Raw genomic sequence first — 12445 nt, forward strand, 5'->3', positions numbered from 1 at the left:
GACTTTTTCTGGCCTATCTAGACACAGCGGCACCTTCTTGGTCTATCCTTCTGGTCCAGCCTTCACCATTTTATGTACCTTCTGTTGCTCTTCGCGTTCTTTATGATCCATCGAAGGTCCAGCCACTACCTGGACATTTTGTCGGCCTGGAGTATTTCCCACTTCAATCCTACGGGCCACCTATTGATTTTCGAGCACCGTTATGACACCTCCAGGACCAGGCATCTTCATGCAAAGATATGCATGGTGCGCTACTACTTTGAATGTATTCAGGAATCCTCGTCCGAATATTGCAATGTAGGGATAGTTGATATCAACCACATCAAAAGTGATATCTTCCGTTCAAAAGTTTGACCCCTCGCAAAATGACACCGGGATTGCTATCTTCCCCAAAGAATTGATTGCTTTTCCCCCGAAGCCTAGTAGCGGGGACCTAGCCTGGTGATGGTCACTTCGCTGCAAACCCATCCTGTCGAAAGCATCGACGAAGATAATATCTGCTGAGCTTTCACCATATATCAAGATTCTGTGCACTTCATTTCCTAAAATTTTTGCTGTAACAACGAAGGCGTCTGTATATGGGTAATCTAGAACCCTCATATCCTCCTGTGAGAAGGTAATGGGCACATCAGACCACCTTGAATGGACATAAGTTGGCCCTACACCAACGTGGTTAACCCTTCGCACATATTCTTTTCACTACCTCTTCGATTTTATTTCCTGATTGGATCCTCCAGAGATTGCCAACACAACATTGTATCCACGGTTTACTATGCTCACCGATCTACTGGTCTCCGGGGGGGCTTCGATCGCTGGTCTTGGTGGAGGTGGAGGTTGCTCTCCTTGGAAAGCTAACTAGCCAGCCGTCTGGTCTGGCGAGGCCGAAGGTACAGGAACATATTGGTGTATCAGCACAACCATTGGTCGCCACTGGTTAGCGAACGTGGTGCTTGGGTTGTGGGTCTGATTGTTTTCCCACGATTCGTCCTGTCTGAAATGTGTGGCATGATGCACGATTCTTGCATGATCAAAAGGATTGTTTCACTATGCTTTCTTTCATGGCCATGACCTGCGGGCACTGTTTAGTCCTATGACCAGCACCTTCGCCATGTAACTCACATTACAATGTGGCCGGGTCTTGCGGAGCCCGTCCTCCTCAGCCTCCTCGGCCTCAAACACTCTGGCCTCGTTGAGTAGCCCCACCTTGTGATTCACTTATCGCCTGGACGACTTCGACTAGTCCAGAGTCTATCTGGTTGGTACACCTGCCTTTAGCATTTTTGAAGCTGCCATCTCACTCTTCCTCCATAGGTGTTCCAACTCGGACCTTCTGTACTCTTCCATCTTATTGAAGAGCTCCTGTACACTCTCCGGCCTCTTGCGTGTAAGCTTTCCTGCCAAAAGCCTTCCTGTGATGCCCTATATAGTGGCATCAATGATGGTTTCTTTGCTCAAGCCCTTCGCTTGGCAGCGAATGTGTACAAAGTGACTCATATAGCTCTACAGTGCCTCCGTGGGCTGTTGCTTCAGTGCAAAGAGGTCGCTAACAGTAACATTGTCCGCTTGATTTCCTTGGAAATTACTATATAGGGCATTGCGCAATTGCTCCCATGAATAAATGGATCCTGGAGACAACACGGAGTACCACGACCTCGCTATCCCCTTAACTGCCAATACAAAGGCCTTCGCTAGTGTCACGTCGTCTCCTCCAGTGGATTCGACTGCCACCTCAAAACTCATGACAAACTCTTTCGGATCTAACTCTCCGTCAAACATTACCACTCTAGGTAACTTGAAGCCCGAAGCTCACGGTTGATTCTGCAAGCCAATGGAGAGCGGTGACTCTGGATCACCTGCACATGACGGTCGTCGAAGGTCCTATGCTGGTCATGTTATGACTTCTGATAGAGTCATGTGGCGAGCCATTTCATCTATGCGATGCAGCATGTCAATCTCTTCTTGCATTTTCCCCAGTATTCTTCTGGCTTCTTCTGCTCACCAGTGATATTTCGCGACCTTCCGACTTGCTGCCAAGCTATCCAGTGTGTGCTTTTTCTACGCAATCTGCCTCTCCAATTCTTTGGCTTCTAGCCTAGCTGTTCTTTCCTCTTCTGTCTCATCTCCATCTTCATATTCTACAAAGTTACCCAAGTCATCCCACTCTTCAACAACATGTTCCTTTCTTCTTTCTTCTGCTGAAGCCTCGAAGCAGGCACGAACATTAGCTTCTATGCCTCACACTGCTCCTACTGCATCTTCCTGCATGGCCACTTCAAGGTGGTCTCCGTTATCGCCTGGGGGCGCCACATCTACACTATCGTGTTCTTGCTGGCTGCCACCGGCTCCACCGGTCAAAGCATTGCCTAGATCCGGCACCGCCGAAGGGAGCGTTACAGCCGAAGCCTCAGTTGGAACCGAGCGCTCTGGCAATGTCTCTGATGTATCGAGTGGCTTCGTCTTCTTTTTAGGTGGCATGGCTTCGGTCTGTTCGATCCCCATGGACGGCGCCAACTATGGGGATCTAAGTCACCAGACAAGGAAGGCCTTCGATCAGGAGGGAAAGCCGAAGGCTTCGAAGTGTGACACGTATCAGAGGGTGAAATATTCTTTATTCCTCTGTCACCTCAGTTACAGTGCTAGCCTATTTATAGCCCGTACTCAACCACTCCACGTTAGGATTTACAGTTCCCCCCCCCCCCAATTGCCACATTCCCGGCATATTCGGGGGTATTATGGTACCATCAAGTACATCTGCACATTTACAACTATACCCTAAGCCGCTACATGGGATTTGACGCCCACAAGGCACTTTCGGCTAGCCTCGACGCTGCACCTCGAGTCACCCCTCAGTCTACATCTGAAGGTTCGCTAGAGTCTTCTCCTATGCTGATCCCCGACGTCGCGGGTCATCCTTCGGGCTCCGACCGAAGGCCCGCTAGAGCCTTCACCTATGTTGACTATTGGCACCGCAAATCGACCTTCGGCTTCCGACCGAAGGCCCGCCAGAGCCTTCGCCTACACTTCCTGAAGCACAACTCAATACTCATCAGTGCTCAACCACCAGCGGACTTCGACACGCCATCCGAAGGGGTACGGGAGATTATCCCCTAACAATATCTTTTATGTGCCATGATCCAATCTATAAGTTAAGTCCCCATTGTTATCAATAATAAGTGCATATATCTCACAAGTATTCAACACTTGTATGCACACATTTAGGGGGTGTATATCCTATAGGTTGTGATTTTGAGACTAACATGTGTTGTAAGTTGTATCTCTTGTTGTCTCATGGAGCAATCAACATGTCCACAGAGGTAGGAAATGCTCAAACGCTTCAATTGGTATCATTGTCATATCTTTGTTCATTTAAACTACCTCAATGCATAGTATAGCTTAAACTTCATATCTTGACATATTGGCTAGTTGTGCATATGTTTCTTTCTCATCATATGTATGCACACATATAGGGGGAGTTCAGACTATATTATGGTAGTTTCATGAATTATGATCTATGTGCTTTTATAGCTTTCAATTGGTATCATTCTTTTGTAGTATGATTCCTACAATTGGTTTCATTACAATTTGTATCATTTTTAATTGGATCATGATTTGTGAAGCTCTCTCCCATGTGCTCTGATGTTTTTCCCTTTAAGTTCACATGTGCATATAGTCCTTTTTTGAAGATTGTTGACAAAGGGAGAGAAGTTTGACGACCAAAGAAAGGAATGCAAGATGAACAATGTGGGGAGATTGTAGCAAGCGCAAGATACATGAAGATTAACAAAGGGGGAGAAGCTCTTGCTTAGGTCAAATGAAGGGCGATAATGGCAATGGAGAAAGGGGGAGCCACGACATAAGGGGACTAAGTGGTAAGAACATGCATCCAAGCAATGCGGTAAGACTTTATGCTCATTTATGATCTTTACATTTGGAATCATTTGTTATTTGCCACTTGATTTGGTTGTGTTGTCATCAATCACCAAAAAGGGGGGAGATTGTAGCGAAAATAGCCCTATTAAGCCATGATTGTGATTTTGGTGATTAATGACAACATAGTCATTGGGACTAACAAGTTTTTTAAGAATATATATTAGTAAGTTTCAAGGATGCAATACATGAAGAAGCCACCGAAGATGGGACAAAGATTGGTTAAGTTGGAAAAGGTCCCAGGAGAAATGACTTCACCGGATGGTCCAGTATTCACATGGTCGAACACACCGGAGCATTGTGTCCAGAGGCATTTGACCTCACCGGATGATCCGGTGCTTAGAGGAGGATACACACCGGAGCATTTCTACCAGAGAAGGTTACAGTTGTTGAAGATCGAAGGTCAACATGCCAGAAGGTCTGGTGATGAAGGAAGTGCACCAGACAATACACCAGAGAATGATCAGTGCAAAGATGTGAAGAAGAAGAACTCATCGGATAGTCTGGTGATTGATTTGAACACACTGGAGGAATGCACCGGAGCATTGTTGACAAAGGGGAGAATGCAGTGACCTCATCGGAAGGTCCGGTGCTTTGAAGGTTTGTACATCGGAGCATATTTTCCAGAGAGGGCTGCATTGGCTCGGCTAGCTGAAGATAATGCACCGGATGGTCCGGTGATGAAGTGATGTGCACCGAAGAATACACCAGAGCAATTTACACAGAGAAGATGTTGGCTCGGGTGGCTAAGGTATTGTCACCGGAAAGTTCGATGATGAAGATGGAGTATACATCGAAGTATCCGGTGTTCACAGAGGTTTGAGTGGGGTTCCAACAGCTAGCTTGTTAGAGTGTACTCATCGGATGATCCATTGTTAGTACTACTGTGCTCACCGGATCATCCGATGTTAACAGCTTTTTAGAGCCATTGGGTTAACGACTAGTGCGCGAGTTTGAAGCTATAAATACCCCTCCACTCAGCTATTTGAGTGCGCTAGAGTCCAGAGAAGTTCATGTACACCTGAGAAGACATCCAAGCCACCAAAGTGCTTAAAGTGATCATCCAAGGCGATTAAGCACAAGATTAGTGAGTGATTAGTGCTTATATGCCTAGAGAGTGAGTTGCTAGGTGATTTCTACCTAGAGAGTGGATCAAGGAGTGATCCAACAGTGTACCACTTGGTACACTGGCACCTTGGAGTCTTGGTGACTCACCAGCAAGCTTGTTGACCCTCTGACTTGGTGTGAAGTGGTGGCAAGGCGATTGTGCAAGGATGTGGAGACCCTTGCCTTTGTGTTTCAAGCTCCGAAGAGATCACAGCGGTGAGAAACCGGAAGAGAGGCTAGTAGTGAGACCTTGCCTTAGTGGCTTGGTGGCTCATCCGGGTGGAGGCCTTGTCTTTATGACTCGATGGCTTAAAGGCCGTGACCGGGTGCCAAGCGAGAGCATATCCTTTATGGAGCTCCAACGTGGACTAGGGGTGGCACTCATGCCATCGATACCATGGGAAAAATCATTGTGCCAAGTTTGCTCTTTCTACCTTATTTACATTTCCACATTTACTTTCAATTTACCTTCTTAGATGGGTGGCAAGCGCTCTGATTGGTAGAGTAGACACACTAGATAAACCTAGAGCACATTTAGATAGAAATTGATATAGTTTTATCTTGTGTTGTTTTTTAAACCGAAATAGTTCTAAGTATCGTAATTCACCCCCCTCTTAGGACGTCACCGATCCCTCACAGAAGGCCTCGGGGTTCAACAAAAAGCAGCAGAGGCATCCATATTCAAGGCGCCGATGGGGGCTCAGGGACCGTAAGTCCCAAGGGAACCAACCTCATTAACGGCAGCCCCACCTGAAGGAGCGCTCACCAAATCGGGATGGTCAACACCCAGTCCTGATGCGCAAACCGATACCATCAGCCAAGTATGATCCGATCAGGTAAAAGAGTACCTAGAAACTAATCAGGGGTGTTGATTCTTTGAGCAGGTTCAACCCGAGTTCGAACGAGGGGCCCACACTTTGCACTTCTGACATGGGTAACAACCACTCCACGCTGGGGAGCAGGACCTCAGAAAGGTAACCCTCTCCTCCCCCGGTACTAACCACCCATCGATAGGAATGGGGAATCTTTGTCCTACCTTGTAGGATTTCATGGCGCCACAGGCGCAGTACCATCCCTAAAGTGAGACACGTTTCCACTGACCACGAACAAGCACAAGACCCTACATCGTTAGTTGCACGGTTCAATTATGTTTCTCCAATTAATAATAACTTTGCGGAGTATGAGGGCCTCTTACTTGGAACGTGAGCAGGACCCGCGCAGAGGGTGTAACACCTACTAGTGATTAGGGACTCGCTACTGCGTGTGACCCTAACGCCAAAGGGTTTTCCAGTGCCTGGACAAGACAATGGTGACATACCACTCCAAAGTAAGAAAGCTAGAGTGACGCGCCGTCGACCAGGAAGTCACGCACATCCCTTGCCAGGACTATTTCCTTGGCCGATGGGCTGGTCCGTCTGGCCTCTTCTTGCGAACTCGCCCCAATCGGAGTCTTTGGGAAAAAGATTCACACGATCACCCGCGGTCTCGGGCCAACATGAAAGGGATGCTCCGATGGGAAACGGAACACCAGAGGCAACACCTTTGGAGGCAACACTTCCCTCGGTGTCGTTGACCTCAGGTGGCCATTATGTTGTTGCCCTGCTCGGTTCAGGTACGACCTGGATGGATCAGACCTTGGACAACCTTCAGAATCAAGTAGACCCTAACGACGATATGTCAGCAAAAAGGTTCACGTGGGCAGACCACGAGAATCCTCCTGGGTAGAGGGACACCTGGTCAGCAAGGGAGCAACAACTCTTTACTGAAATACATCGCTCAGGATAGGGGGAGCACAACATTCCCTAACATCCTCGAAGGCATACGTGGAGACCAAACCTCATACGTGGAGGCCAAACCTCATAAGGTTAGTCCCCCTCATGATCCTTAGGCATGACCAGTTTATTGCAAGGATCAACATCATTCGAGTGGGTGTCAACCCACTGATTATCATGGACAAGTCCATAGACGTCAGCCCGTCTGAACCCTTAGGTCTGACAGACTTATCGGAAGGATCGACCCCATTTGAGTGGGTATAGACCCTTCAATTATCATAGGTGAGTACTTAGACATCAGCCCTTTAGAACCCTTAGGTCTGGCTGGTTTATCGGGAAGGATCGACCCCATTTGAGTGGGTATCAACCCTCCAATTATCATTGGCCAGTCCTTAGATATCAACCCTTTGGATCCCTAAGGTCTGGTTGGCTTATCGAAAGGATTAACCCCGTTTGAGTGGGTATCGACCCTTCAATTATCATGGGAGGCAACCCTTCAGAACCCTTAGGTCCAGCTGGCTTATTGGAAGGATCAACCCCACTCGAGTGTGTATTAACCCTCCAATTATCATGAGTGTGTCCTTAGACATCAGACTTTTGGAACCCTTAGGACTGGCTGGCTTATTATAAGGATTAACCCCATTCGAGTGGGTATCAACCCTCCAATTATCATAGGTGCGTCCTTAGATATCTGCCCTTTGGAACCCTTAGGTTCGGTCGACTTATCAGAAGGATCGACCTCATTCAGGCGGGTATCAACTCTCCCATTATCATAGGTGACTCCTTAGATGTCAGCCCTTCGGAACCCTTAGATCCGGCCTACTTATTAGAATGACTGACCCCATTCGAGTGGGTATCAACCCACCGATTATCATGGGTGAGTTCCTAAAAGTTAGCCCTTAGGGGAGCCCTTAGACTTCCACCCTCTTTTGTTACGGGTGAGTCCCTTAGGTATCAACCCTCCAGGGCCCTCGGGCTCGTCCGGCTTTCTAAATGGCGCGTCCTTGGACTTCGGCAATGGGTGAGCACTTGGACTATCACCTTTGACTATTCAAAGCATAAATGCACATTCCTCTTTGGGGAATTGATTTCCATTCCTCTAGGGATTACATAAGGAGTACTGCCTTATTAAAAACCTTGCACCCCAGAATGAGGCTTCCCCTGCAAGGAAAAGAGTACAACTCCATAATTACTTATATATTTTATAGAAAAGTAAAGGTTGTGCCCGATCCTACCTACCCTAGGGGGTTGCACGAAGGCTGGTCCTTAGACCCAGTACTTGCAGAGAAAATCCGCACTCCACGTGTGATTTAGTGCTTCGCCATCTAAAGTGGCTAAGTGGTATGAACCTGGTCGTCGGGACTCCGTTACGACAAATGGGCCATCCCACTTGGACTGTAGCTTCCCTACCATTTCGTGGTTTAGTTTACACTGAACTACTAGGTCTCCAGGGTGATAGGTTAGACCTATGATTTTCTTATCAACCCAGTCCTTAGTCTCTTCCTGGTACTTCACCAAGCTAGTGGTAGCAACAAGGCAAGTCTCCTCCACGAGATCCTTCGACACCGCCTCATCAGTGGTGTTGGCCGAAAAAACCCTCAATGACTTAATCTGAGCCTCCTCCAGGGTCATTGCTTTGTCCTCGAACAACGAGTGGAATGGTTTGAAGCTTATAGGCCTAGTGAGTGTTGTGCGAAGGGACCATTGAACCTTCGGTAGCTCTTCTACCCATTTTCCCTTAGGTAGTCCTACCAGCCACTTTGCTACTACCATTGATATTCATCTGTTGGCCCACTCGATAGCTCTGTTAGACTACAGGTGGCCTACTGATGTGAAGCACAGCTTAGTTCCTAGACTACCGCAGAAGTGTTTTAATAGCATTGAGTTGAATTGTTTCCTATTATCGATAGGTACTTCTTGGGGGACCCCAAAGTGGCATACGATGTTCTGCCAGAAGAAACATTGAATGTTCTTTGTCGTGATGCGGGGCAATGGTACAACCTCAGGCCACTTTGAGAAATAGTCCACAACTACAATGGCATAGCGAATGTCTCCTGTCACTCGAGGGAAAGAGCCAATAATATCGATCCCCTATCGCACCAACATCCACACCAAGGGAATTAGATTAAGAGGACATTTCTGGATGTGTGTTTATCATCCCATCCATTGACATCCTGGACACGACCGGACCAGGGTCTCCACGTCTGCAATCGCTATTGGCTAGTAGAAGCCTTGCCTAGCCTTCGCTACTGTGGCCCTTGGTTATGAGTGAGATACGCACAATCCTTGATGCATTTCCTTGAGGAGGTCTATGCCTTTGGCCTTTGACACACACCGGAGAAATGGCATGCAGAATCCCCCTTTTTAGAGTACTCCATCAATGATTTGGTAATTTTGTGCCCTGCAAGTGGTCCTTTTTGCTGCTACGTCATGTTCGGGTAGTGCCTACCCTTGTAAGGCTCATGTCAATCTTGTTCTGTTATCACAGCGATGTTAATCGGCTTTTCGTCCTATCCTGCCATTGGGGACTCGATGACTTTGAAGAAGACTTCAGATGGTGACAGAGTGCCCTAAGCAGCAGTCTTCAAAAGGGCATCTTCCTCCTAGTTCTCCCCCTTGGTTTGGACTTTAGCATGAAATCTACAAAGTACTTTTACATCTTGATTACCATCTGGAAATATCTAACCAGCTCCGGGTTCTTTGCCTGGTATGTCTTGTCCACTTGTCATGCTACCGTGATTTTGTCTTTACTACAATACACTTCACTCCTAGGGCCTTTGCCTTTTGGAGACCTAAGAGAATGGCATCATACTCCACTATATTGTTAGTGGCTTTGAAGTGAAGCCTGGTCCCATAGCATAACTTTGACTCTCCAGGCGATGTGATGACTATTGCTGCTACTGCACCCGATAGGCCCCATGCCTCATCCATATGTATGGTCCATATTTGATCAGGCTACAATTCCTCCAACTCTTTCGCCCCAGCTGTCAAATTGGTGACAAAGTAAGCTAGTGTTTGTGATTTTATGGTTGTGTGGGCTGTGAAGGTGACGCACTGTGGAGAGAGTTCAGTTGCCCATTTTCTTATGCGCCCTATGGATTCATGGTTGGAGAAGACCTCCCTGAGGGGGTATGATGTCAGAACAATGATAGGGTGAAACGTGAAATAGTGTTTGAGTTTCCTAGAGGCCATTACCACTGCATAAACCATCTTCTCAACTTCAAAGTGCTGCTCCTTCGTGCCACTGAGCGATTCAGAGACAAAGTAAATCGGTACCTACCGAAGACCTCCTTTGAGCTACTTTTCCTGAACCAAAAGGGCACTCACTGCCAATGGTGACGCGACTACGTATAGTAGCAATCCACTCCCCAGATCTAGACTGGCCATGGTGGTCAACTTCACCAAATTGCTTTTTAGAGCTTCTAAGGCTCGCTGGTGCTCATCCATCCATCTAATGGGATCTAATGCGATGAAATGATTGAATGAGGTCAATCTTCCCACCAAGTATTACATGCCCTTGATCAACTTTGGAGGCTTCATATCAATGATAGCTTGAATTTTTTATGGGTTCTCTTCGATGCCTCATCTGGATACCATGTATCCCAACAATTGGCCTGAACCGACACCAAAAACACACTTTTCTAGGTTCAGCCTCAGGCCTGCCTTTCGAAGATTGGCAAACATTTCCTCTAGGTCCACCTCATGATCCCCTTCGCACTTGCTTTGAACCTCAATGTCATCCACATATATGGCTAGACTGCAGTCCAGTTGTACTTGGAGTACTTTGCTTACTAGCCTTGCGAAGGTGGCCCCTGCATTGCATAAACTAAAGGGCATCCGAACATAGCAATATGTTCCTAAGGGTGTGATGAAGCTAGTCTTTGCCTCATCAACTTCGGCCATCCAAACTTGATGATATCCTGAGTAAGCGTCAAGAAAGCTCATGAGCTCTGATCCAGTGGTGGCATCGACTAGTTGGTCTATTATGGCCAATGGGAAGTCATCCATTGGGTGCACCTTGTTTAGATATGTGAAGTTGACGTGCATGCATCATTTGCCATTGTGCTTCTTTACTAAAATAGGGTTCGCTAGCCATTCTGGGTTGCATGACCTCACGGATCACTCATGCCTCTAGCAGCTTCTTTACTTCCTCCTTCATAGTGTCTTGATGATCAGCAGACATCTTTCAAAGCTTCTGCTTTCTTGCTTTTATTCCTGAGATAACATTTAGGTGGTGCTCTATTAGTTCTCTTGGCACTCCTGGGAGATCATTCGATGACCATGTGAATATGATTTCGTGGCCCAAAGGGTAGTCAGTAACTCAAGCTCTTGTTCAAGCAATAACTTAACACCTATGTGTAAACATTTACCCTCATCCTCCAAGTGCAATGGATCCACTTGATGTTGCCTTCGGGCTTGGCTCTTGGTGGCGTGCTATCTTGCCCCTTCATTTCCACCTCAAACACTATGTGCACCTTCTGCTGACCAAGGGTGTAGCCATGCTCTATTCGGTGAACTATACTTTGATCTCCCTAGACAGATATCACACCATCCAGGCTGGGCATCTTCATGCACAGTTATCCATGATGCACCACTGCATCCAAACTTGGACAACAATCCTCTTCCAAAAATGATGTTATACTGGTAAGGAACATTAGCCACATCAAACGTGATATCTTCTATTCGGAGTCCTCCCCCTTTGCCAAAAGATACTGTGAGTAATATCCTTCCCAACGCTTCGATGGGCATCCCCCTGAAACCTTGCAATGGGGTTCCCGCTGGCCACAAATGGCTTTTAGGGATTCCCATCTGATCGAATGCCTCTGTGAACAGGAGATCAGTGGAACTTCCTCCATCGATCAGGACCTAGCATATCTCCATGCCGAGCACCTCCGCCAAAATGATAAAGGCATCCATATGTGGATAATAATTGAGTCCGAGAGCCTCATGTGAAAAGGTTATCGGCTGATGCGACCATCAAGACCTGACCATCGGGGAACCTATTCCCATATGATTGACTCTGCGCATGTATTCCCTTCACTGTCTCTTGGAATGAAAGTTGTAGCTAGCACCCCCGGAGATGGCCATTATCACACTGCGAGGCCCTTCCACATTCTGGACGAACCTTGCTCCAACTGGAGGGGCTTTAATAGCCATTCTCGACGGGGGTGTTGGTAACTCCGGTGTCTGCGACTGATGTATAGGAGGGGCTTTGGTCTATGATGTGGGGTAATAGGGTGGGTGGGTGTATGCAGGAGTTTGCCCAAAACCAGGCTCGCCCATCATTTCCACATGGTGCACTATTCGAGGATCATGCAAAGACCTCGAATGAGAAGGCCCAGACAACTGTCAGTTTAGCCCTTCCTTCAAGGCCATGACATGAGGGCACAACTTGGTTGTGTGACCCACATCTTCGCCATGTATTACCTAGGCCTCCCGAAGCCGCGGCCTCAACCCCTCGTCAAGCCTCCACCTTTCTGCTTGCTTATATCCGAGCTCTCCTCGATGTTGTGCACTCCTAACTTATGGCGCCTTGACTAGTGAGAGTGATAATGATGAATCCTATGCCTATCCAAGGACCGATGTGCTTCCCTCAGACGCTCTTTTTTCTCCCTTCCTTGGAGTTTCTTCCCTTCGCT

This window comes from Phragmites australis, chromosome 17, assembly GCF_958298935.1.
Source record: "Phragmites australis chromosome 17, lpPhrAust1.1, whole genome shotgun sequence".
NCBI lineage: Eukaryota > Viridiplantae > Streptophyta > Magnoliopsida > Poales > Poaceae > Phragmites > Phragmites australis.